This window comes from Rhinolophus hipposideros (genome assembly GCF_964194185.1).
Source record: "Rhinolophus hipposideros genome assembly, chromosome: 17".
Taxonomy (NCBI): Eukaryota; Metazoa; Chordata; class Mammalia; order Chiroptera; family Rhinolophidae; genus Rhinolophus; species Rhinolophus hipposideros.
Window position 1 is genome coordinate 20,749,875 of NC_138063.1, and position 25,857 is coordinate 20,775,731.

Consider the following 25,857-nt stretch of genomic DNA (forward strand, 5'->3'; position numbering starts at 1 on the left):
GAAACTTCTCGCCCCTACTCCTTGCTCCCTGCTTTCGGGTGGGAAAGCAGTTGCTGAGTTGTTTTATTTCCTCCCCTCCTCGGGCTTTGTAAAAATAGCCGTGCGCCCGAGCCAAGTTCGTCCGCCCCGCTGCCCCGGGCCGGGTGTGGACCTAAAAATACCCAGCGGTCTGGAGCCCTTGCTCCGGGTGCGAGCCGGTCCGGCCCGGCCGCAGAGGGCGTCAGGAGACCGGAGAAACGGCAGCCGCCTGGTCCCTCGTCTCGACCGGGGCTGTCCCTTTAAATCCTGGAGGAGGCAAAGAGAAAAAAGGAAAGAAAGAAAAAAGACACGGCGCCCCGAGCCGCTGGTGGCTCTGCCCGGCCCCCCACTCCGCCCCTTCGCCGGGGTCCTGCCCGCCGCCTGCCGCCCCCGCGGGTCCGGGGCGCCCCCCGCAGCGCCGCCCACCGCCACAGTTTCTGTCAAAATAGAAATTAAGCCGAGCGGAGGAGGCGGTTGAGCCGCAGCAAGTGCATGTGTGGCGGGGCGGGGAGGAGGGCGCGGGGGCGGGCGCGGGCGCGGGGGGGCGGCGGCCGCAGACATCCGGGCCCTCGGGCCCGGGGCGCCCCCCGAGCGGGTGGCGCGGGCGGAGCGGGCGCCGGGCGCGGGGCGCGGGGCTGACAGCCGCGGCGCGGGAGGCGGGGCGCCGGCAGGGCGGGGGCGCGGCGCGGGTGGGAGGAGCTGCCCGCGCGCCCGCCGCCGCCGCTCTGTTCCACGCCCGCGGGCGCAGCCCCGCCACGAGACTCTGACAGCGCGCGGCCCGCGCGGCTCCGGCGCACCGGGACCGACTGAGCGCGGCGGCCGGGGAGGACGCGAGGATCGCGGCCCGGCACCGAGTGCGGGAGGCGGGCAGGGCCGGCGGCGCCCGGCGGTGAGTAGCTTCGCGCGCGGGGCTCCGGCCGCAGCGGTGAGGGTCGCGGTCTCCCCGCACCTTGGCCGCTGCGGCGGGTCGGGGGGTCGCGGGGCTCCCGGAGGGTGGCTGTGCGTCGCCGGCGCCGGAAGGCGCTGTCCGGGGCTGCTGCCAGCAGGCCCGAGGTCCGCGCGCCCCGGGGCGCCGGCGTGGGCAGGGGCGCCCCCCGCGCGGCGGGCGGCGGGCGGGGGGCTGCGGTGGCCATTCCGGGGCTCCGTGCGGCAGCCGTGCGGCGGGAGGCGGGGCGGACGAGGGCCGAGCCGGCCGAGAGCGAGCCGGCGAGCGGGCGCCGCGCCTCCTGCCTGGCACCGCGGCCCGGCGCGGAGGGGCGCGCGGGGCTGGAGCGGAACTTCTGCGGGCGCGGGCGGCCCGGGGCCCCGCGGCGCGGCCCGGCCCGGGGAGGGCGCGCCTGTCGGCAGCCACAGGTGGTTCCTGCCGAAAGTTTCACCGCGCTGCTGTCGGGCAGGCGCGGGACGATTCGGGGGAGTGTCGGTTTCCCGAGACTCTGGCAGCCGCGTCTCACACTGTCTCATCTCGGACCTGAGCAAAGGGGCTGGGGAGTGCGGGATCCCGCGTCTCGCGTGGCGGCTCCAGGGTCTCGTGGCGGTCCCTCCCGGAGGTGGCGCCCTTGCGGGACCCTGATGCTACCGTCCAGTGGGGAAGTTGTGGGAAATGTCGGTGCCTCGGGGAAGTCACGCCGAGGCTGCCCCGTCGTCCGCCCCGGGCGGCGCGGGGTCTCTTCCCACGGACCGCGCGCACTGCTTTGCTCCTGGCGTGCGCTTCTCCCGCTCCTTTGGAAGCGAATTGTATCCGGCCGCTGTGCCGCTTTGTTATTCGGGCTGGTCGTTTGATTTCATTAGGAGGAGGGCCAGGAGGGACCAGAGAAAAGCGATGCGGCAGTGACTCTCGTGTCCTTTGGAACCAGCCGCGGAGGCTGTTAGCCAAGTGCAGGCGGCGAGGGTCCCGGGCGGAAGATGGGCTGTGCTCAGCTCTGGCAGAGAGGGCCCGAGAAGTGCAGTGCTTTGCCCCCACCCTGTCCCCCTTTTTCTGGCCAGGTTGACGAATCCAGGGCAGCGAGGTTAGAATGACCCCGGTAGGTCCGTCCTGGGCTGAAAGAAAGGAATCATGTTCTTGGTTGTGGGTTTGATACCCGCTGTTGCAAGTCGGCGGAACTCGCACAGAACTCCCTGAGAGCTGGAAACACTCAGTCGTTCTTTCTGGCTGGGCCTGCTTCCACTTCCTAGTCCCCCACCCCACAAGTACCTGCGCAGAAAGCGTGTCCTTTGCTTTAAAGAAGGTCACAGAATTTTGGAGCTGAAAGAGACTCGAGGTATTAGGAGTGCTAATTTTACAGATGAGCAAACTCCAGGCCCAAGGGAGGAAAGGGACACGCCACAGTGGTTAGAGGGCCACGGAGACTAGAATTGACATCAGCCTCCCAGGCCAGGGTGGAGAGAGTTCTCTCAGCGAAACCTTGAATGGCCTGAGGTCAGAAATGCCACCCCCACACCCAAACCCCTCAAGGGCTCATTATCTGGTACTTTCTATGTGCATGCTTGCCAATGAATGTGGTATACTTACAGTTCTCTGCGCTTGGCTTAAAAACATCAGGACGGTCACTGCGGAGTTCAGTCTGACACGGTCCCAACTTTCCTTGCTCCCTCCTCACCTCAAATTCCTCAGACTCCTTTTGTCACATAATGTGGCTTGATTAGCCAAGATGAGTTTGCAGCTTGTCTCACTGTGAAGCACCCACTTTCCGTAGAATGCCAGAACTCTGTTTTTCTGGTAATTAGGTTTTACAGATATTTTTGAAAGGGAGCCCAATTCTGGATCAATTAACTTGGACACAATTGCTGTGCTGTTGTGGATACCAAATGAGAAAGATGAGCAATTATCTGGGGGTGTTGGAATAAATGTTGTTATGAGTATTTGACACAGCTATTAGACATCAATGAGTGGGTTTTCAGTAAATGTTTTTTATGCTCTGTTTTATTGAGCAAACAAAGTGTCTTAATTAAAAAGACCGGGGAGTTGGCCACTTAGATTTTAGCCACTTGTTTCTTACCACTGTGTATGGGTGGGAAGGAGTTGAATGATAAACAGAATGATTGTTCGGAGAACTTTCTTCCCCCAAATCAAAACATTCTAGGGCAATGCTTATCATTCAGTGCATAATGTCATGCACAGTCCAGCAGAATCATATTAAATCAAAATAGGTCTGGGTGCGGTATGTGTCAATCTGTATTAGTCAGAAATGACTTGTAAGAGAGAAAGTTTTACTGCTTTCAAGGGCATCCCAGTATCAAGAATTCAATGCTAATGCAATGTCACTGAGTATAATTCTTCCGCTCTTATGGACAGATAAGAGTCAGTGTCCCCATAGCTGTGCTTGGGCCTCGTGTAGAAGAAACCAAGATCTGGTATCATCATGATACACTATGTTACATTTTGACAGTGCTTTTCATTGCATACTAATCTCATCAGCATCCCTAAGTGGTACATAGTTCAGTGATTTGTCCATCTTACAGATGGGGAAACTGAGGCAGAGAGAGGGGAGAGTGTTATCTCTATAACTTCATTCAGGGTAGCTTGGGGTTTCTGGGCTGACCAGGGAGTAAGAGGACTCCTAAAAATATTGCCTCTTGCTCCTCTCCAGAACCATACCTACAAGGGAGTATAGAGGCATGGTGGGGTTACAATTACACGTCATGGGGGGGCCCGTCAATCTGATGGGAGCTTGAAGGACTTTGTTGCCCACCCCTCTGCTGTGGGTGAGTCGTTCTTTCCCTCTTCTAGCAGGCTGTGGGAATTTGGGCGAAGAGGGACCAGCTGGCCGAGGCTGGGGTGGGGTGTGGGATCTGTGCCTGGGCAGGGCTGAAGGAGTCCAGGCTATTTATAATCCTTCCTCTCCTCCTGGGAAGAAGAGAATCAAGGGTCTGGAACCATCCCTGTTGCTGACTTCTCCCCCGGATGGCTGAGCCCCGCTGGAAAAAAACCTGCCATCCAACTGCTTGGTGGGTTTTGGAGTGAGCCCTGATAGGTGTGGTGGGTCCTGCAGTGCTTCTTGGAAGTTCAGTTGCTCCAGCGGATTTAGGATACAGGGATTTCCTAGAGCCAGTGTGCACTTTTCCTCAGGCACTGACCCCTTCTCCCCCATTTGAACAAAACAAGGGACACCCCAGAAACCTCACAGGGCATAACTTAAGAACCTGCTAAAGTGGGGCTAATTGGATTTTCTGAATAATGACAACACTGATTTTTATGCAGGAGGAGATTCTGAAAGTAATACATTTGCTGCAGTTCTTCTGATCGCGATCGCGCACGGTGGCACTTCTGTGTGGTGCTGGTTGAGGAGGTTTGAGGCATGTGTGGAAAGCTCTTTCCCTGTCTCCCCACCCCTGCCCCAGGCCAGTTCCTGATGGATCCCTTTGCCTTCCCAACTCTGCAAAGCAACACCAAAGTCCTTCTTTGTCTTTGAACAAATAGCATCTGCCACCCCACTGGGTACACCTTCATTCTTGAGGCCGGGCATAGTTGTTTCCCGGGTTGGTGGAGGGAGGAATGAGGGTGGGGGGCCAAGGAAGCAGGCAAGGCACTGAGCTTGTCTCTCTGTGTAGCCCCTTGGAGTGAATTAATACACCTACCCAAACCATTGCAGATGCTCACAGCAGGTTTCACCAGGGAGAGAAGACTTAAGTGGTGGCCCTACATGGAGGGGTGGGCTCTGGGCAGCTCTTGCCCAAGGGTGGTGCCCGGTGAGCCTGGCACAGGCTTTGCGTGCTGGAGCTTTTGAGGGCAAGGCTTGTATGTTGCTCATTTCCACATCTTCAGCACCCAGCTCAAGGTCTGGGCACAGACAATGTTTGCTGAATGGATGGCAGTCAGCTTGGCTTCCTGATTGTCATCAGTGGTGCTCCTTGGCTCTATGAAGGGGTATCCGGAGGGCAGGGACATGGAAGCAGAATGTGGATGAGAAGAGAAGGGTCCATAGGCATTTTGAAAGCCCTGGGACAAGCGGATTGGCCAGTTCACAGCACCAGAGATGCTGGGAGGACCCAGTCACGGAGTGATAAAGTGATAAAGTGATAAAGTTCTTTTCCGTGGGCTATCGCTGCACAATCCAGCCTCACAGAGCATGCAGAGCGAGTTTCCTTTAGTAATTTAGTAAGGCAGGTACGCCACTCCTTTTTTTACCCTCCTGGGGGCCACTCCCAGGGCTGGCCCCTGCCTGCCTCTCTGACACCCCTCCTCTCCCTGTACTCGACCCTCTCGGATCTTTTAGTTCCTTGAACACACCAAGCTCCTGTGTTTCTCTGTGGCTGTCTTCTTCGTCCAGAAAGCCCTTCTCTCAGCATCTCCCAGCTGGCATCTCCTCGTCATCTAGGTCTCAATTGAAACAGCACCCTGTAATACATTCTTCATAGCACCCAACTCCATGGGGGATAAAATCTGGATTTTCTTTTTATTATTGCTTGTCTCCCCACTAGAATGTAAGCTCCATGAGGGCAGGGACCTTGCCTGTTTTGCCCCCCCCGCCAATTGTATCCTCAACACTAGAACAGTGCCTGGCATGCCGAAGTGCCCAAGGAAATAGTTGGTGAGTGGATATGCCAATGAGTGCTAGGGGGTGTATGAAGATGAGTCAGCTGGGGGCACTGCCCTCAGGATCACTTCAGCCTAGAGGCAGGGATAGAGCTTGTTCATACAAACTCTGATACGTAGCAGGAAGGGAACGTGGTGTTCAAGAGGTACAGCCCGGGGGTCACAGGCGGTGTTAGCCCTGATTCCACAATGCTGGTGGGCTTAGGCAGAGGGATCTTCTTTCCAGTGTGATATTAGGAGTTGGGGAGCTCTGGCAGCTGACCCCCTCTCCAGGACTCAAGTTCCTCTAGCATGCTTGGCTGCTCTCTCTCTCTCTGTCTCTCTCTCTGTCTCTCTCTCTCTCTCTCTCTCTCTCTCTCTCTCTCTCTGCATTTATTTACTTCTTTGGTGAGCGAGAGTTCCAAGCATAATGCCATCCTTGGAGAGTCAGGAATGTTGTGTTTTTCCACCAACTCCATTCATTCGCAGCGTCCTCAGCACAGCTGTGGACAGCTGGCTGCCAGGGAGGATGCAGGGAGGGTTTCTCTCCAGGGCCAAGGGGTACACTCAGCCCTGCAGGAATGGGGAATTTCATTTGTTTCACACCCTGCTGATTTCCAAACCCCACTGAAATGGTGCCTGTAAAAACAGATTCATGAGGAAATTAAAAAACTATTAGCATCCCGTTTACTGCTTACTTTCTGATTGTGAAAGCAATCAGAGTCACAATAGAAAATTTGGAAAATATGGAAAGGTGTAAAATTAAAACAAAAAACTGCTACGACACCCTAATTTTGCTGCATTTCCTTTCAGCCTTTTTTCTGTACCCACTAACACGTACACACGTGTGCACACACACGTATACATATCATACACATGTAAATATAATTAGGATTAAACATTTTCTAAAACTTTTAAAACCTGTGCCATCTTTCAATAAACCGAAAGTTTTTTTTTCCCTTCCCTCTGAGAGTCTGAGACATTCTTACTATGAATCACTGATATTTGGAAGAAAATGTGTTTTCCACTGTCTCCTTGCTGGCTGAGATTTCAGTGAGCTTTACCTTCTGTAGTTTGAATTAAGAAAACAGGCTCTCCACCCCCTCCCCCACCCCGCAACACATCAGGATGTGCATAGAATCATGCTCCTCACCTCTCTCCGTCACTGGTGTATGGTGTTGCAAGCTGTCCCCTCACTGAGCATTCTATCACATTTACCAGTGCCGTCATGTTCTTTAGAAACATATTTTAATGGATGTGTGGTGTTCCTTCAAGTAATGTATCATAGTTTATTTAACCATTACAGAAAAACCTCCAGGGCCCATTAACTAATTATTTCTTGACCTAAAAATAAGAACAGCAGGAGACTCTCCAGAAATATGGATTAGTGTTTAGGGCATCACCGTTTGGGGACAATCTTGGCTCCTTCAGGAGACCGGGGACTTTGTCGCTGTCCCTTCAGTGCCCAGGGCTTAGAAGAATACCCAGCATGCAGTAGTAGGGGCTCGGGAAATATTTTGCTAAATGAATGAAATACAGAATCCTTCTCACGCGAGCATGTGTGTGTGTGTGGGGGGGGGGTGTCGAGGCTCTGATTAAGCTCATTGACGTCAAGGCCTCTTTTGGGGGTGCATTTGGCTGGGGAGGAGGCACAGGGGTCTGGAGGTGAAGGGGTGGGAACGATCATTACTTCCTGGGCAGCAGAGCAGGAAAGGGCAGCATGGAAAAGCAATTCTCTGACTTAATAGTTTCCTGGGGTGTCAGAGGAGGTGAGGTTTTGGTAGAGTCTTGACATAGGCACTAGAGGTGCTTACCTCCCCGAGACAGGACCTAGAGAGGCCCCAGGCAGGGGGAGCGGCTGTGGAGCCTCCGGGTCAAGAGAGCGAGGACCGCTTTGCCAGCCAGGACGAGGGGATGCAGCCCAACTCAGGGATGGCAGGAGATGGAGACCCTTCACCCTGGGGCTCCAGGATCCCAGAGCCTAGTCCCTGGGGAGGATGGGTCCTTGGAGACCGCGGGTGCCACCTGTCTCCAGGCAGGCATCGTCCCCATGCTGCCGATGAGGAAGCAGGCGTCGAGAAGATAAGGGATGATGAGCACGTTTGATAGCTGATCACACCTGGGTCCTACGGTGTGGCTGCTTTTCTGTGGTCCCCTTGGGCGTATTCCTCAACCTCTCTAAGCTTCAGTGGCCCCGTATAGAAAACGGTGAACACCAACCTCGTAGGGTGGTTGGGAAAATGAGACGAGGCCCCGCACACAGCACCCAGCACAGCTCCTGACAAAGGACAAGAGTCCACGTATGAAGCCTCTATCGTTTATGTGTTTTGTGAATTTCTATTCGTATCCTGAAGAGAAAGGTGAGAGGACATTCAGGTTTGGTGCTGAAAGTCAACAGCTAAGATTGTTTTCTTCCTCCTCCTCCCCAAGCTCCCACCATACTTCCTTCCAGTCTGCAGACGGATGATGGCAGAGGGATGGATGACTGATGGGAAGCCACGGCTCGAGGGGTGGGGGTGCTGGAGTCCCTCTCTCCTTTGCTGCCTCCCATGGGAGGAGAGATACACTTCTGAAAATCATCCTGAGGCGTCAGAGTCTCAATCTAGGTGGCACTGGCAGGGGCACGCTGTGTACTCTGCTCCTGCGCCTGGTCGGTCTTTAAAGAATCTCTGGCCCTGCAGAGAATGGGACATGGGACAGGTCAGCTTTGCTGAATTGAATTTTTGGAAACGGAGTTTTTGGGAACTGGATGGGTAAGCAGCATATGACCTAGTGAAGAGAAAAAGAAGAGACAAACCTAGTGAAAACGTAATGTGAGCCATCCATGTAATTTAAAATGTTCCAGTAGCCACATTAAAAACATAAATAAAAAGAAATGGGGTAAAATGAATTTCAGTAAGGTATGTTATTTAACCCAGTATATCCCAAATATTATCATTTTAACACGTGACACTCGTCACATTTAAGTGCTCAGTAGCCCCCTGGGGGCAGTGCAGTGAGCCAGGGGCACAGGTCAGGAGGGCCAGTCTGGGGGAGGCTGGCGGTGTTTGGGGGGCTCTGCCTGGTATGGGAAGGCAGCTGGGCCTCTGGAAGGGGATGTTTCAAAAGCAAGCAAATTAGGGAAGAAGCAAAGGATTGTAGGACCTGACTTTTGTCCTGCCCATTGGTGGGCTAATTGTGTATTCCTGAGGGAGCCATTCCGCTTTTATAGGCCTCAGTTTTCCCATCTGCAAAATGTGGTTGAAACATCTCTAAAAGCCCTGCTGGCTCTTGTGTTCTCTAATTCCTGAGTTGAAGACATGGAAAAGCAAATCTAGCCACTTCCTAAGCTTAAAGGGGGTGGAGGTGGGGTGGGAGAGAAAGACGGGCAACGGAGACGACTGCTGGGCCGCTCATTTGAAAGCACCTCTTTAGAAAGTTCCATCAGGACAACTTAGGGTGACATGTAAGCCTCCCTAAGAATGGACAACATTCAGTCACCACCATGAAGTTGCCTTTATTTAAAAGTATATTTTGAGGATGGGGTGTGCAGGCACTAACTATTAGTTTGAAAAAGTGACATGATTTTATTGTTTGGAAATCCTGGAGTTCCTCTTGTTCCGGGGTCATCCCAGATGGTGGTGAATGGCAGCCATACAAGACGGGAGGGCCCCTCAGGAAATATTAGAACAAAAAAGGAAAAATGTCAGCTCTGTCATAAATGGGCACTTGGCCTGTCCAGAGAGGATGTGGGAAGAGGGAGGAAAAAAGCAGCAGGTGTGTTTGGAGGGAAGGGTGTGTCTGCGAATGTATTTTAAGCTCCTGGAGTCAGAGGCTGTGGTTTTATTGCACTCTGGTGAGGAGGGATTTGAGGCTTTTATCTCCCTGCCACAGATTGGGGGGCAGGGTATAAGGGGGGAGGAAACTCTCTCATTTTCAAGGAGTATCTCTTTTAAAATTACATTGTCACCAAGTAACTAGCTGTGTCTACCTGAGGACTGCCACCTCCTACAGGAAAGCACCTGTGTGCTCTAGAGCGAGTCCAAACACTGCCATTCACGAGCGAAGACACTGGGGGCCAGAGGGGCCTCATTACTCTCTGGCGTCCCCCAGAATGGCAGCGGAGGAGCCATGCCAGAGCCCACAGCTGCCACCGCGTCCTTTCTGCCACACCGGGGGTCGCCTTGGGTTTCGTCTCCTGCACAGTGAACAGATGACTCAACCAGGTTGCCTTGAACCATTTTTAAATGAGGATTTCTCTTCTGTTTTCTGAAACTAGATTTTTTATTACTTTCCCACACATTGTTTGCTTTGAATTTTTAATTTAATTTTTTTCAAATAGGTCAATACTTACACGGTTGAAAATTCAAAAGGTACAAAAGGGCATTCAGAGTGAAACATCTTTCTCTCACCCCAGCTCTTAGTTCGCTTCCCCTGAGGCAACCACTGTCCTTGTTCCTTCAGTTTAAAGATATTTTAAGCTCGTACAGGGACCTGTGTATATGTGCACATACATGTGCATGTGTATTGTCACTTCTTTTTTTTACCTACATGGAAGCATATCATACATATTGTATTTCATTTTCCACAGAACAGTATGGCATGGAGATACCTGACAATACAGAATGTCATTCCCTTTTGTGCGTTTGTTTTGGCTACGTGGATTCCATTGTAAGGCTGTACCTTGACTGACCTAACGAGTCCATTACAGAGGGATATTTTGGTTGTTTCCAGTCTTTTGCTTATACAATATCCTTTGTTTTTACGCAGTGATTTATTTTATTTTTTTAAATAAAAGCAATCCTTGAGTTTACTGAGTACAGGCAAATTGATAGCATGCTAAGCTTGCTGATTTATTGTCTGCAAGATCCTTCAAAGAATAAAATTGCTTAATTGTTTGAGGATTAAGAGTAGAATAAATAATTTTTGCATTGAATTTCCTGGAACATGAATCAGACAGTCAACATTTATTTATGAAACCAGTGTTTCTTGAGTTGCTACTATGTGCTGGGCACTGGGTGCGGCTGGGCCAGGTGGTGAGGGTGGGGGTGTGCAGGGTGGTGCTGACCTTCGGGGCATGGACTTTAGGGCGGGGGGGCAGGGGGTTTTGACAGATGAGAACAGTCACACAGCATCAGGGCAGCCTTGTAGGAACAGAGAAGCCACACGAGTGTTGAGCACTGTCACTTGGGGGTGGGGGATGGTTGTGGGGGGGCTCTGGGCTGTGTGAGCAGCAAGGTTTCCTGCCCACAGCTTACGGCGGCATCATGTCCTTGGTCCCTCTAAGCTGCCCCTTTCCGTCACTGCCCTCTGCAGGGTCCTCCAAAGGACCATGACTGCGACCATGGCTAAGCCAGTCAGACTCTGTGTGTCCTTGGTATGTTACTTCTGACCTTGAGAGGCTTTGAAGCCCCTTTTTATCCCAGGGAAAGGGTGCTGACTTCAGTCTGGAGAGCAAGGCTCTCCCTCGGGTCAGTCCCTTCTCACTGAATGGGCAGTGATGGCAGAGCAGCCCCGTGGCCAGAGGGGGCTGTGGTCAGTGGGGAGAAATTGACCCCACAATGTCAGAGGAGACGCCCTTGACTCGCCTGACCTGGAGATTCCTGGGCTGTGCCTGTGTGTACACAGCCCTGTGTTCCCCTCCCAGATGGAGGGGCGTCTGCTTCCTAGGAATGTGGGCCCCAGCCTGGCAGCTTGCCCTCCTGGGGCCTTCAGGAAGGAGCTTTCAGAAAGGAGCCCACAGGCTGAGTGTGGACCTTCATCAGCGGGCTTGAAGGCAGCAACCTACAGTTGCCGGAGAGTTGTAGATCGGCCCGGTGAAATTACCTGTCACAAAGCATCTGGGCTGCTTCTGTGTGTGTGCAAAGAGGAAGGTAGGATTGCACAGAGCACACGAGGTGTGCTGGAGCCCCCACTGTGTCTTCAGTGCTGGGCTACATTCTGCAGGGGAACAGAGGAAGTCCGAGACATGGTCTTGGCCTCAAGGATTTAAACCTTGGGAAGATGATGATGTTTCTAAGACATAGGCCTGCTTCCGCTGAAGGGTTGAGTGATGTAGTGTAGTGCGTAAGGGGCGTAATAAGCCTTGAAAGGAAAGAGAAGTTAGGTACCTGGATCGGCAGGATGCAAGACTTGAGATGGACCTCCGGAAGGGAGGGTGGTAAGAGGGTGAGAAGTGAGAAGTGACCTCAATACAGCAACTGCTGCATGGCAGGCACTGCCCAGCTGTGGTAGACCCGTTACTTCTCACTGCAGCTGTCAGTCAGCCGTTAGTGCTCCCACTGAACCCATGAAGAACTGGGCTTGGAATGTTTAGGTTAACCTGCTTCAGGTGGCGTGGCGGCCAGGAAGTGGCAGAGCCCAGATTCCAGAGCCCATGCACTTTCCTCCGCACCGCAATTGACACAGAGGTTCCTAGAGATTATTCAGGGAGGAAGGAATGGCGGTGGGAGCAACACGACCTGTGTCATGCTCAGGAAGAAGTGTCCCCTGAGCAGAAAATCACAGGCAGGCAGGAAGCAGGAGGAAACACATTGGGTTAAGGGGCGTGGGCTTGGAGATGTAATTGCAGCAAATCTTAAGTCTCAGGCTGATTATCCCCTCTGTCCAGGTTAGTTCTGTTTTTGGTTTTTTATTTCCCTGCCTGATTTGGTTCAACTTCGTCATGCTTCAAGATATGTCATCATGTCGATGTCAGCATTAAACAATAAAAATTTAGGAAGAGGTAAAACACTTAATACCAGTTATTAAAACCATGGATTTTAGTCCACAACCAAACTGAGGTGATTTTTATTCATTACCCCGTATCTCTTTCCTGTGGCATCTTAGGAAATAAATTGCTTTTGGAGCCACTTAAAGCACTGTTGTAAAAATGCAACTACCAGCGCAAAGGAATATCAGGACACTAAAAATCTGGTATGAAGACCTCCCAGAGATAGGCATTTAACTTTTTTTTTAAAAAAATAATTCTGTAGATGGATGGTTCTTTTTTTAAAGTTAAATGTATTGGGGTAACATTGGTTAATAACATGATATTACAACTTTATAACACATCTGTGTACTCTTGTGTCTGGTCTCCTTCTGTCACCATATATTTGACCCCTTTTATCCTCTTCATCTTCCCTCCACCCCCCTTCTGGATGGTTCAACTTCTGTGAGAGCCAGGTGACTTGCTAACGATCCTATGGTTCGTGGTCAAGGAGGAGAATTCCTCTTTCATTGTCTGTCCCTCTGTGTTGTCGGGGCTGGTGAATGGACAGGACCAGAGGAAAGGATTTGAGGGCTTAGTAAATCCTGTGTCATGGTTAGGCTCCAAGGACTCCATTCCAAGGCCTCCGTTTGCTAAGTGGATTTATGTCCATCTTTGTAATCTCAGGGTTTCGCTGTCTTCGTACTAACTTACAAATAAATACAAACCACTCGAACGGGAAAGCCCACCTGTTATTTTTCTGGCTGGCTGTAGCCCTTGGGAACCTGTACATTAATGAAGTATTAGGGGATCGAATCTCACCTGATGAGGTTAGGTCCCTCTCAGGCATCTTGCCTTAACTCATTTTTTTTTTTTTTTGAGGTGGGCACAGCTCACAGTGGCCCATGTGGAGATCGAACCGGCAACCTTGGTGTTCTTAGCACCACGCTCTAACCAACTGAGCTAACCGGCCACCCCTTGCCTTAACTTGTAGAGGATAGAATGCTCCTGCAGGGAATGGAAAATGCCTCCTATTTCTGGTTTAGTTCTGATGTTAGATGTGCTTGTGCACATTTTGCAAATCATCTCCTAACTCAGATTTCAGCTAGCTTCCAGGAACTCAGAAATCGTGCTCACATGCTGGGTGGTGTAGATGAGAAAGCAGAGGGCAAAATTCCAGTCACTCTCCTTGCCAGCCATTGGAAAATGGATGAGTGTGTGCTTGCTTTTGTCTACCTGGAGCCCTGGATGTTTTTTCCTAAACTGCTTTGTGAGGGGAATGGGGGTGGAGAGAAAGGTGGTGAAACTGAATTATTTGATAAAATAGTGTTTCTACTAACATTATACAAAACCAAACCATGCTGTATTCCACCTCTGTTGCTTTGCCAGAAATTCCTCATGACAGATTCTGATGCACCAGATTGAGCCACCTCACTGAACGTCCCCTATGTGCAGAAGTCATTAAAAGCCATTGTTTAACTAAAGGCTTTTCTTTTCCTTCCTTACAATTTTCAAGACCCTGCATTTGTACAGACCTGACTCAGCAACATTCTATTTTCAGAATTTTGTTTCCTCTTCTCCGATTCTGAGCTGCGGTTCCTTAGTTCTCTGCTCTTTGCTCAGGAATGTCTGTTACCTAGATTTTGGCTGCAGGTCTGAAGTAGTCTTGCCTCAAAAGGATGCATCTTTGTACCAGGACTCTGTCCCAGCCTCTGGGTGCCTGGGTGACCTAGTTCCCCTCCCTGCCTGCCTTATGCACAAACTAACATTTGCCAGAGTGGTAAAGCTTTTGAGTAGAACACACACACACACACATTCCCTCTCTCTCTCTCTCTCTCTCTCTCTCTCTCTCTCTCTCTCTCTCTCTCTCTCTCTCAATCTTTTCCCTCTCTTTATCCCCCCTTATATGGGATCATAGCTGGAAAGCACCCAGCATAGTGTTTGTCGCAGAGCCCAGAACTCAATAAATATTATCGACGACTACTACTATTATAATTATCCTGTTCAAAAGGGAACTGTAGCCCCCAGTCCCTTTGTGGTCCCGCTTGAGAATCAGAAAGCTCTCTTAGCCTAGTGACCCATTCTGGTTTTTTTTTTTTTTTTATGCTCCATCCTTCATGCACACATAGCACATTAAGAGTCTGTTCATTCTTAGGATGTGTGCGAAATCCCAATTCCTGTCAGGAGAATTTATGTGTGGTTTTAGAGGGGATAATCGACCAGTTAGTATGTGCGTGCTGATTTTATACACAGACGCCGAGCCATTTACAGCACACATTATAACATCTTCAGTCTCTGCCAAGGATGTGTATGTCTTAGCCCCGTGCATTTGCATATTATGGGTTCATAATTCCAAATAGCTGTAAAGATCTCCACAGAAAAATGTAGTCACTGTACTTGGAGGTTCTAAATCTCAATGTAGGAGTAGATCCTGGCTAATTCTCGCTCCCGCTAATCTACCAGCCCTATAATTTTTACACACGCACACCTTTGACTTTACCCTACTTCTAAGCAATGATTTAATAGCTGGGAACTGAGTTACGTTGCCTATTCCCCAGACGTCATTACCTTTCCAAACTATGTTATACACACGCACAATGTATTATACGGTGGTCTTATTACAGATGATTAAAAAGAAAAGATTTGTCAAAATAAATGAACCTGCTGCATCTGATCTTTCCCTGGCTTGGGTCCCTCGCCTCCACCCTCTATTGCTTTCACCCCCTTGCCCCCAGACATACACACCAGCTTTAGCCTCTGGCTTAGCTGAGCTTTGACAAGGCAGAGAGCGCTTCAGAAATTGCTCTTTCAAGCTAACATCACCAGAAAATCTAGTTACCCACACCCCACCCTCTAATCCATCATTAGAGAACTTGCCATTGGCTGTACTTGATTTGACCAAACAAAATAGGAAGAAAAGAAACTTAGATATTTGTAAGGTCTTCCAGGTAGAAGGCACCTAAAAACAGTCACATGGAGGTTTTCTTTTGAAAGTTCAGAAAAAAACGAATGCCAAGGTGAAGTCTATTCTGCCCCATTTCAGTGCAGGGACAGTACACTGAAGGGAGCAGTGTAGGGAGACCGTCTTCAAATGTGGTGGGCGCAATGGAAATACTGCAGAAATCCACCATTACCTGGCTAACGTGGGGTCGCTGGGTGGTGGAACTAACTGACCAGGGCTTGGTAGGGATTCCAGTGGCTTCTTGATTGTGTGGTCTGCTTTGCTCTTTTGATGCTCGATCAGAAAATGAATGCAAAGAGCACCCTGAAGGTTGGGAACCATACGCCCTTTAGGGTACCTCGGAGGGTCCCAGCCTCCTGAAGGCAAAGGAACAGCATTTTCCAGCTGCTGAGGTGGCTGTGACTCAGACGCCTGAGGCTGTGACCGCAGGACCTTGTGGTTGTCTTGGGCCCCTTGGGTTCTGCCGTTGTGTCTTACTTTTACTAAGGTGCAGTAGAGCTCGTCCTGTGTGTGTGTTCATCTCAAAGGTGTCCTGACCAGCTTCCTGTTTTGATTCAGGGCTTAACTGCAGAAGAAGCAAAGGAAAATTTTACATTTAAAGTAATTCTTTTATAAAAAACATTTTAAACAGCTTTATTGAGATGATTTACATGCCATAGAACTCACTTTGTTTTAGGTTTACAATTGAATGATTATTTTGTTTTAAACAACCTACGTGTTGAATTAATATATGTCAGGGAAAGGGGTGGTGGTGTTAGTGAGGCAGACCTTGGAAAGAGCTGGGAAAGGGAAAGGAATGCTTCAGTCCCATGCAGGCTCATGCTCTCATGTCACCTTTCCTGCAGAAGGAAGCCACGTGGGCGGGAGGTGTGGCCGTCACAGCAGTGGGCCCAGGGGTGAGGCAGAGTACCCTGGGCAGGGCCCCTCCTGGCTCCGCTTGGGCTCCCCCCTGGCAGGTGCGGCTCTTCAGCACTTGGGCAATAGCCGTTCCTGCCTAGTCACTGACAGTTCACCAATGCCAAGGTACTGTCACATCAAAAGCGTCTTCAGTCACACATTGCGCCCAAACCATTTCCGGTTCTCCCTGACTCGCCGTGCTCATGTGGATTTCTGAGGCAGTCCAGGTCACTTCCCCTATATACGCAACACCAAATGGTGATCCAGGGACACGCCGCAGTCAGCTGTTCAGCCGTCCTGGTATCCTGAGTGTCCAGGTCAGTGGATGGCCTTCTCTCGGCACCGTCCCTGGCCTGAGTGGGCATGAGAGACGTGGGAGGAAAGGCAAGGGAAGGTCATCGAAGACCCTTGTATCTCTCAGTGGGTTTCTGGCGTGCCAGCCCCAGAGCTATGGTTCGCTATTTTAAGTATCCTCAGTGAGGACCCGGCACTGTTCCAGTGTGTTTGTTAAGCAGCTCTCATCCTCCAGCAACCCTAAAAGGAGCAGGTATCACATGGACAGCCCCCTCCGTAGACCTTTATTCCAGAAGCAGCAGTCCTTCGAGTCTACCTGGCAACTCCAAGCAAGGAATTAGGCCGAACAGAGAAACACAGTCATAGCTTTATGCTTGGATTGAGGTGCAGAAACCACTATTTTAAATCCTGGTTGCATTCTGTGTGTGTGTGTGTGTGTGTGTGTGTGCGTGTGTGTGTGTGTGTGTGTGTGTGTGAAAAGAAAGTTCTGAAAAAATTATATTTTGGGATAAAAAGAGCATTTCATTTTGAAGAATTCAGAGCTTGAGAAAAAAGTTAGTGAAGAAACCAATTGCATGTACGCAAGTCCTCTCAGACCCCCACGTGTGGTGGGGAGGGAAGCTCTCATGCTTTCAAAGGGGCACAGTCGTTCGCTCTGATTCCAGGGCCCATCGCAGGGGGAATTCTCCCCGCTGGGAGGCTGACTTAGAAGGCCTTTCCTTTCAGCCTTTGCCAGCTGGTATGGAGCAGAAAGCCAACGCATGGGGCAGAAAGCCAAGCTCTCCCATGTGCTGAGAGCCAGATGGGGAGAAGTAGGTAGATAGTAAAACAGTGGCGGTTACAGCCAGGACAGTTGAATGCTTGAGCCGGCAGGATCTGCATGAGCCAAGAAGACTGGACTGTGGTAGAGCAGGAGTCTGTAAATGGGGCCCCAGGACCAGCAAGTTCAGCATCTCCTGGGGACTTGTGAGAAATGCACATCATCGGGCCCACCCCACGGAGACCACCTGCGTCAGAAACTGTAGGGGTGGGCCCAGCAATCTGTAGTTTTCGGAGCCTTCCGAGAGGTTCTGATGAACTCTATAACGTTTGAGAACCACAGCTATAGAAAGAAGGAGGGTGATGTTAAGCCATGACCGATCCATGATAGCCTAGGGTCCAAAGATTGCTTATGTGTTGTTGTTGTGAATAGGGTAATTTGGTAAGTCACGTCTGGTTAATTTAACAGAGTTTTAAGATCCTATAGAATAGGTGACTGAATTGCATATCAAAAAGTTGATGAATTGGACATTATACGTTGTATTAGGTTAAGCCAACAATATGTCCATGCGTTTCTAATAAAATTTAGTTACACGTGCTTCAAAACACAAAAACGCAAAAGACCAATGAACTACAACTCAGAGCACAAAAGAGGCCTTGAGAATCAAATTGACTGGCTTTAGCTATCTAGCTCTGCCACTTACCCTGGGAAGCTGAGTGTGTTACTGACGATTTCGGAGCCTCCTTTTCCTTGTTGAGTAAGACCAGGGTAAAAATTCCCCACTTTATGGAACTCCTGAGAGTAAAGGAAACTGAGAAACACCATCTAGACAGGACATAGATCGGGGCCTCTGCCTGGTAGGCCCGCACAGAGGACTTCCTGTCGCTGGGCTGACACAGTTCTGAGCGCATGGCCATTGTGGGGTGGCCGTCACCCAAGTGACCACGGCTTTGCTTGCCTGGTAGTGAGCTTTCGCATCAGATGGAATTGCGATCATCCAGTCCACTCACTTCATTTCATAGATGAGGACTGGGAACGTGGAGGTTTAAGCCACACAAGTAGTTACTACCAAGGCCAGAGCCCAGGTCTGCCGCTGCCCGGCTCAGTGGCTTTCTCGCCCAGGCCGCTTGTCCTCATCCGTTTAACCCTGTGTCCCATGAAGGTGAACGCAATAGCCAGACAAAGGCTCAACTGCAAAGGCCTCTGGGCAGAGGAGAAGGAGCCCAAGGGGCTGCCAGCTCTCACGTGGCTTCCACTCTTACTTGCCTCTCAGTACCTGGGTTTTCTCACGTGGTTAAGGATTCAGTTTCTTTTGGAGAAAGGCATATGGATGGCAGAACCACGGCGTGGGAGGGCTGGGCCCACCTGCGAAGTTGGTGGCGTGTAGATCTCATTCATCAATGGAGAAGTGGAGGCTCAGCCCAGGCAGGTCCTGGGTGGGCTTAGCACTTACTCTGAATGTGAAGCTGTTGGAAGGTTGTAAGCAAGTGGGTGATGTGCTCTGATTACAGCTTTTTAAAATTGAAGTATAGTTGCCATACAACGTTATATTCGTTTCAGGTGTGCAACATAGTAATTCGACATTTATATACATTACAGTGTGATCACCGTGAGTCTAATAACCATCTGTCATCATACAAAGTTATTATAATATTATTGACTGTATTCCCTGTGCTGTGCATTACCTCCCCATGACTTATTTATTTTATAACTGGAAGTTTGTATCTCTTATTCCTCTTCACCTTTTCTACTCATCTCCCAACCTGTTGCCCCTCTGGCAACCATCAGTTCTTTTTTTTAAAAATTAAAGTTTATTGGGGGGACAATGGTTAGTAAAATCACATAGGTTTCAAGTAAACAATTTTGTAACATATCATCTATAAATCCCATTGTATATTCACCACCCAGAGTCAGTTCTCCTTCCATCACCATATATTTGATCCCCTTTACCCTGATCTACCACCCCCCACTCCCTTACCCTCTGGTAACCATTAAACTATTGTCTGTGTCTATGAGTTTTTGTTTCTTCATTTGTTTGTCTTGTTCCTTTGTTGCTTTCAGTTTTATATCCCACATATCAGTGAAATCATATGGTTCTCGACTATTTCTGTCTGACTTATTTCACTTAGCATTATAATCTCAAGATCCATCCATGTTGTTGCAAATGGTACTATTTCATCTTTTCTTATCATCAGTTTGTTCTTGTATCTATAACTATATTTCTGTTTTGTTTTGTTCATTTGTTTTGTATTTTTAGATTCCACATGTAGGTGAAATCATATGGTATTTGTCTTTCTCAGTCTGACTTATTTTGTTTAGCATACACGTAATACCCTCTAGATTCATTCAAGTTGTCACAAATGGCAAGATTTCATTGTGTTTTTTATTGCTGGGTAATATTCCATTGTGTGTGTGTGTGTGTGTGTGTGCGCGCGATATAAGATGTACACCAAGTGTACCACGTACACTTGGCTATTGTAAATAATGCTGCAACGAACATAGGGATACATATATATCTTTTCGAATTAGTGTGTGATTACAATTTTTAGACAGTCACCAGCAGTTATTAAAAATTGGCCTGTATGTGTTGCTTCCTGGACTGTGACTGGGTGTGATGATGGGAGGGGCTTTTACAGTGCCTTTTCTTTATTATGCTTTGTTACTGTTTGAATTTTTTGACCATGTATTACTTTTATGGGTGTGTGTTCAAAAACTAATTAAAAATGAAGCTCTTTCTAGATTAAGTAAAAATAAATTCTGTGTAGAATATGTAGTACTTTTTTAAAAAAACGATCAACACAAATTGCTAAGCAAAAAAGGGACACTCTTCATTTTGGTATGATTCTATTCTGATAAAAATATCTATTGTGGAAAAAGTCTGGAATAATGAACATTAAAATATTATTCAGATTGAAAGTTTCTTGTCTTAGCCTGTCGGTATTTTCTAATTTTTCTAGTTTGAACATATTACTTTTGTAGTTAGGAAAAATCATTATTGATTTTAGTTGAAACAGAAAAGAGCACTGGTGTTTTTGGAGAACTCCGCAGACTCTTTTAAGGGGCTCCAGTCCGGCCCTTGTCTGCTCTTGTGGATGCCCATAGTTTCACCTAACAGCGGTGCTGGGATCTTTAAATACTCTAAAATGTTTTTCTGTTGGACATCTTCTGAGTCTAGTTCATTAAGCATAGGGTATCTCCTGATGTGGAGAAGGGATTCTAGAGAAACCTTCAAAGAGATGAAAAGATCGTTCATTCCTTTAGTCATCCATTCCCACATATGTGTCCCGTGCCCGCTGTGCATTAGGCACTGTCCTGGACTCTGCAGACTTAAACGTAAGTTCGGAAAAGGGTTGCTTCTCTTCCTCTGCGGCCTCTCCTTTTGAGTATGGATCCCGTTCTTCAGTTTTCATCCGGAGAGAGCTTCACTGCCTGGGAATGTGGCTGCTGCAGGCTTCTTCAGGCTGGATGGAGGTGGCCTCTGGATGGAGGTGAGGCTGGGAGCCCACTCAGGGGAATACCCCGGGGGCATTCCTGACCCTCACTGCCATTTGTCGATGTTTTCCCTGTGCCGGGCATGTGCGAAGTGCTGACATGTATTTCTAATCTTTACAACAACCCTTTAGAGGCAAGAAAACCAAGCATCGGAAGTAAAGGGTCTTGCTCAGGATCACACAGCTGGGAAGCTGCAGAATGAGCTGCTGAATCCACATCTTTCCATCTGTCTCCGATGCCCACTGTGTCCACCCTGCTCTCCCACCACCCAACCTAGAGAGGTAGTGCAGACCTTCAAGGGCTCGCAGGGCCTGCAGGCAGACCCACCACACACACACACACACACACACACACACACACACTGAACATCCTTCTATGAACAAATGACAGAACGCGATTTTGCAGCATGCAACGATAACCTGCTACTCCCAGCCTAACGCCTCCACATTAATTCCGACTTCAGGGCAATTACTTAGAAAGTGTGATGACTCAGGCTGGGTTGGGCTGCAGTGTAACTTGGTCCCAGTAAAGACTGGAGGCAAGGAGAGGCCAACTGAATCCTGCAAACAAGATGACAGGTGCACCCTTGGAACTCTCGGAGAACAGACTTTGCACGTTCTGGTGTGCACTTCCAAACGACCCTTTTAGCCCTACTTGTCATAGACCCGTTACACCATTTACTTCCAGGTGAGATGGACGAAGTTGCCCAAGTGTCCCTCTCCTCCAGCTCCAATTTCTACGATATTAGGATGTGTCAGTCTAAATGAAATAAGATATTTTTAAATCCATCTGCTAAAGTCAGCTTCTCTCATGGATCTCCAAGTATAGAAAAGAAAGCAATACGAGGACTGCTGTATTTTACAAACACTTAAAAAATATCAGTTAGTGAGCAACAGCGTATTCCATTTTTTCTGTATGTCCAATACACTGCTCAGTGCTGTGGGAAAGGCTGTGTGACAATATGAGACACAATACATGATCTTACGGAACATATTCCCTCCATGTGGAGAAGACGTGAATGTCCATTAAAACAAGATGAAAAAGTACAAGATGGCATTGGAATTCGGTTTGGTATCGCAGACAGGAGAGGGTTAGCAAGGAGGGCGGGATAATGAGGGCAGCTTTGTGGTGCAGGTGGGTTCTGAAGTGTGGTTGGGAGTTCGATTGGAAGGAAGAAATCGTCTTATAAAACATCTGCATAGCTAAGTAGACCAGTATTCGAGGTGAAAACTATGCTTTCTTTCTCCCTTTGTCAAATGGTGCTATGTATGATATTACGCAATCAGCTGACTTGCCACTGCTGACCATGTTCCCTGCTTGTTTGTATCCAGGATATAAAGAGGAGGCATTCCCTCTCTAGCCCATCTCACTGGCTGTTTCCCTGGCTGGAGGGAAGATGGAGGCAGAGACGTGAAGGTCAGACTCTGTTTTGCAACTTACGAAACAAGGAGGAGATTCACTGAGGAGGCAGTGGGCCTAAGTGGTGCTGGAGTCGGAGCTGAGGGTTACCTGTGGATTTCAGATGACCAGGTTTTCCAGTTGTCTCCATGACAACTGTCGTAGAAATAAAAGCCCATTTATTTTGAGCATCAATTAAAATGAAGGCTGGCTGGTGGGTAGATGCAGTATACTCTTTACCGGTCTCCTCTTCTCTAATCTAGCCAGTGTGTCTTCCTGGAATGCTTGTTGGCACACCTTACCTTTCTACCAAAAACCTCCTAGGAGTCCAGATCTTTGACCCCCAATCTACTGTTGACCAGGCTGTCCAGAGTCATTGCTTCTGTGACTGCATACCTTGACCCTAACTCCTTTGCTGTCCTAAAAATGACAGTACGTTTCATGCCCCTTCTTGGTTTTGCTTGTTATATCCCCTCAACATGGAATGTCCTTTACTTCTCCTATTAAAATCCAAGTCATCTTTTAAAATTCACTAAACGTACCTTCCACTCCAAGAAGTCTTCCTGGGTCCTTGCACTGGAACGAATTGCTCCCACAGCACTGTTGGCTGAGAAAGGAGGAGCTGCACTGCTGAGCGTGCAGGAAGGGTTAGATGTGGCAAAGGACAGGCTCCAGAGAGATGTGGGGGTCTTTGGTAGGAGAGAAAAGGTACCTTGAGAAGTGTTTCTGTGGGTTATCACGTGGTGTCTGACCACGTTCTTTGAGATGAAGCAAGACAAAACTGGAATCTTCTTTCAATTATTTTAGATTGCTGGACTCTGCATGTCTGACTAAAGTCCTTGCAGAGACTGGGTGATGTGACTGTATTCAGGTCACTAATTCTGTTCTTCCACCAGGCCTGTACACGGACCACATGCCATCATCCTACGCGCAGGGTTCTTCTGTGTTTCCTGCTGTTCTGTGACCTGGGTTTTCCAGAACAGCTCTGATTTGGAAAATATGGCAACTGTGGGTACATGGAGCCCCTGCAGCTTAGATAGCACCCCCCTCTTGGGGAGGCCTCAGGGCCTCCCCAAGCAATCTGTTCATTCATGTCCACTGCACTGGTGAGGGTTAGGTACTTGCTGAATATGTGGGAGGAATGGGCTTTGAACCCACATTCACCTGGATGTTGTATTGGTGCCTGTTCTCCCCCGGTGGACTCTCACCATTGCCCTTTATTCTTCCCTCCATCTCTTCTTTCTACCTTTCAACATCTCGCTTAGAAGATTCTTGCTGTTGGTGGTGGTGGTAGGGACAAGATTTCTTGACCAAGCATACCAGCACTGATTGTTCTTGGGGCAGATGGAGAAGGCCCCTCAATCAGTCTACGGTGTGTTAACAAGAAAGAGCGGCCTCTGCTTAGGAGGACCCCCGCCCTTGCACACACTTCCTGACTTCATGAGGCAGGGGCTGCAATGGGAGGGATACTGATTGAGGATTTAGGAAAAAGTGGGGGCTAGCTCTCTAAGATCCTCGCCTTTTGGTCCAAGCATCATATGATTCTGTGACTCAACCATAAGGGGTTAAAAAGGGCATATTTGCAGGGGTGGGGAAGGGGGAGACAATCTCTTGCTCAGGGAATCAGGGCAGCTGAAAGGCCACTCTGAGGGAGCTTTGTAGAGACACACGGGCCGAGTGTCTGCCACACGGGCTGCCTGCAGCATAACTGTGTGGGCTGGCGAGGAGCTAGCAGCGCTGTGCATGTTCTAAACCACAAATCACGACTCTGCAAATATCGAGGGTTTCCTGTGTATTTCTGAACTACTAGCTGGAAGAGGTTAAAGGGACTTTTTGTGCATGCTCCCGTTGCTTCTGCAAGTCCATCCATCTCTTTTACCTTCCACTCCAAATGGTGCGGGCTTTCTGGGCAGGCCTGTCTGTGTATGGTCCTATGTTACCCGTTCATAATAGTGCATGCTTTTGGAATTGTAATGGGGTGACTTTGGGGCCATCTCCCCTCTCTGGCTGCACCCCAAGTTGGGATCTGTAATTGCTGGGCTATGCAAACCGGTTGGCCGGGACATGAACTGAAACCCTGCTCTTAGCTCCTCATCATGGTGCTCTAATTCAGTGACTCCCATCTGCCTCGGCAGAGGTGGCTTCCTCATTGCCGCCATGGCAGGGCATTGTGGGTACCACATGAATGTCTCAAAGGTCTACAGAAATACTTGAGACCTGGAAAGAAAAATATTAACTACAAATTGAAAAGTGGTACACATTGAATAAAATGTCTACGAGATATCACGTTAGGTTCGCTGCCGCTTACCTGAACTGCAGGATCTTGGTAGCAATCCCATTCGGCACGTGATGTGGGTGCACTCCATCTGTGGCTATGATATGAGGTCGCATCTGGCACCACAGCTCTCCTGGCTTCCTGACCTCCGCTCTCCAACAGCTTCTCTTCCCAGGTGTGTGGTGACAGGAACAGGGGCAGTCCCCTTCTACCTGCTCCACTACACCATGGTGTTTGCAACCCCTCAGTCCCCTTGGGGGGGGGGTTCCAGGGGGCAGGCTGGCTGGTAGCAGTGCAGGCAATGTGTCTTAAGGCTGAGCTGGCCAGGCCCCTTCAGAATGAGAGAATGGAGAAGACGCCTTCTACTAGCTATGGGTGGGCTTGTCCTGCGGTGGGGATACACCCCAAGCTAACCGTTATCAAGCCTTGTTTCCAATTTCTATCCTCTTCCTTTCACCTCCCTCTTTGAAGCAGTTCCCGAATCTTGTTGATTCTATCAACCCAGCATCTTCTGATTTCATTTCACTGGCTGCTCTAGTGAGCAGCTCTAGTTCAGGTTTTTGTGATTAAAAATAAGATAATGCAAACAGGACTGAAGATACAGCAGACCCTTCCTTCCCACCAGTTCTGACTCCTAAGATTGTTGAGCCCCCAGGATTAGTTTTCTAATATCTAAATTGAAAGTCCATTCCTTTCATCATAGTGTGAGACCTTTGCAAGCCTGGCTCCGGGAATGCCCAGCCTCACCCAGATACTATGACCTTGGTGATACTCTGTTGTTCACTGTTCTTACAACCTACTAAACTCTTTTCTGCCTTTCTCAACCCTCCCCCACATTTTTTCTGTGCTTTGAAAAATATATATATTTAAATTTCGGACAATTCAAACATCAAAAAGTAGAAAAAGAAATGCAATAAAGTATTTTCTTGTTTTTAAGCCCTATTGGTTTTTTGAAAAGATTGTAATTGAATTTGTTTTCTATAAAAGTTTTTGGGCTTTTTTTTTGGGGGGGGTGTTATAAGGAATTATTAATGTAGGTAAATTCTATATGGACCTGAGCCAGTAGCCTAGTATGAGGATTGACAGGCTGATAGTTGACTCATGGTCTGTTGAGACCAAGACGCTGTTATATCCAGTTTTGATTGCTATGGAAATCAATTGTGATATAATGCCTATAAAGGAAAGTTCGCATCTGGCCTCGCTAACAAAATATTGGGCCAAATTTGAGTTCCTGTTAAACAATGATATCAGTGTTTACCTTGCCTCCTACTTTTACATCTTTTAAGATGCAGGGTATGCCTTGAAAGTATAGAGGGAAAAAAAGAATGCTAATTCTTGGTCTGTTGCTTATGTTTTATCATTTTAAGCAAATGTTTCTTTCCAAACTCTGCTAGTATTTAGGCAAAAAATAAATAAATAAAGTTAAATGTTAGCTGGAGTTTTGCACACTTAGTAGGGCAAATCTCCTGCACAGCTGGAACACAGATGCATTCTCAAGTCATTTGTGTGGCTTCTGAATTACATTGCTATGGGTTTCTGTGTTATTATTATTCTTTTGTGGCTTGGATAATACCGAGTTGAC

The 25,857-nt window shown here is 48.9% G+C and overlaps 1 protein-coding gene across 2 annotated transcripts in view; it reads left to right on the forward strand.

Annotated features, from left to right (window-relative positions):
* The first annotated feature begins 782 nt into the window (after positions 1-782).
* ZBTB7C (zinc finger and BTB domain containing 7C) overlaps positions 783-25,857 on the forward strand; it is a 332,059-nt gene continuing 306,984 nt past the window's right edge. For both annotated transcript variants that reach the window (XM_081078438.1, XM_081078439.1), the window contains exon 1: positions 783-907. The gene's annotated coding sequence lies outside the window, so the exon portion shown is untranslated. The remainder of the gene's footprint in view (positions 908-25,857) is intronic.